Below are 935 nucleotides of genomic sequence, written 5' to 3' on the forward strand. Positions count from 1 at the left end.
ATGTACTTGCAAATACTCAGGAGGCGATTGAGGATTGTCTAACGGCATGTTTACAATAACAGTTCTGTCTCCAGCTTTGATCCAGTGTAGTTTAGGTTTAGCTGCCTAATCAATTTGACCACATGTTGCTCAGTTACTTTTAAACTGCAGTTAAAATGAAGTTTGTTTTTGTTTTTTTCTGTTTTTCATGGTCATGGCTCTAACTTGCTGTTTTGTCTGTTTTTCAGATGGTAATTTCCTGAGCTTCTTTCCAACACTGCTGAGCTGTCTCGCCTTAAAGAAAAAATGGAAAAAAGAAACAACCAATGAGCTTTAAAAGGAGTAAAAAAATATGATTTACAGTATATACCACACCAGCAGAGATTGTGGAAAAAAAGAAATATATCTATCCATATCACTGAGGAAATAAAAAAAATACTTACTTATAAATGAGAGTAGCATCTTGTAATGGTTTTTGATTCCTGTGAATAATTGAAGAACAATTATATAAAACAATTAGCAACAGAAGTTACTGTGATTTTATTAAGGTAAAAGTCCATAATTCATAGACGTACCTTTGCTGATAACTTATATACAGGAAAATACCAATGATAACTATCATCAGGATTGGAAAAGTTAAAGGCCATCCTGGAGAAAGAAGATGAAATTTTTCTCAAGAATAGAACAAACTGGGAAAAAAAACTAAACAACGTGAGAATCTGAATATAACTTACTGGAATCTCGGAGAGATGATTCTGATTGTTTTTCCAAACCTAATATAAAAAAAAAAAAAAGGTCTGCAGTTCACGTTTTCTTGCAATAAAGCTCCAACATAAGTAGACTTTGGTGAGATTTTATGGGATTATATTTGGTCTTCCCCTTCAGAATATTAGCTGATTGTCTAAAACTCAATAAAATTCATTAATGTTTGGCTGTACCTTCACAAAATGTGGCAA

This window comes from Cyprinodon variegatus, unplaced genomic scaffold (genome assembly GCF_000732505.1).
Source record: "Cyprinodon variegatus isolate N-32 unplaced genomic scaffold, C_variegatus-1.0 Scaffold2661, whole genome shotgun sequence".
NCBI lineage: Eukaryota > Metazoa > Chordata > Actinopteri > Cyprinodontiformes > Cyprinodontidae > Cyprinodon > Cyprinodon variegatus.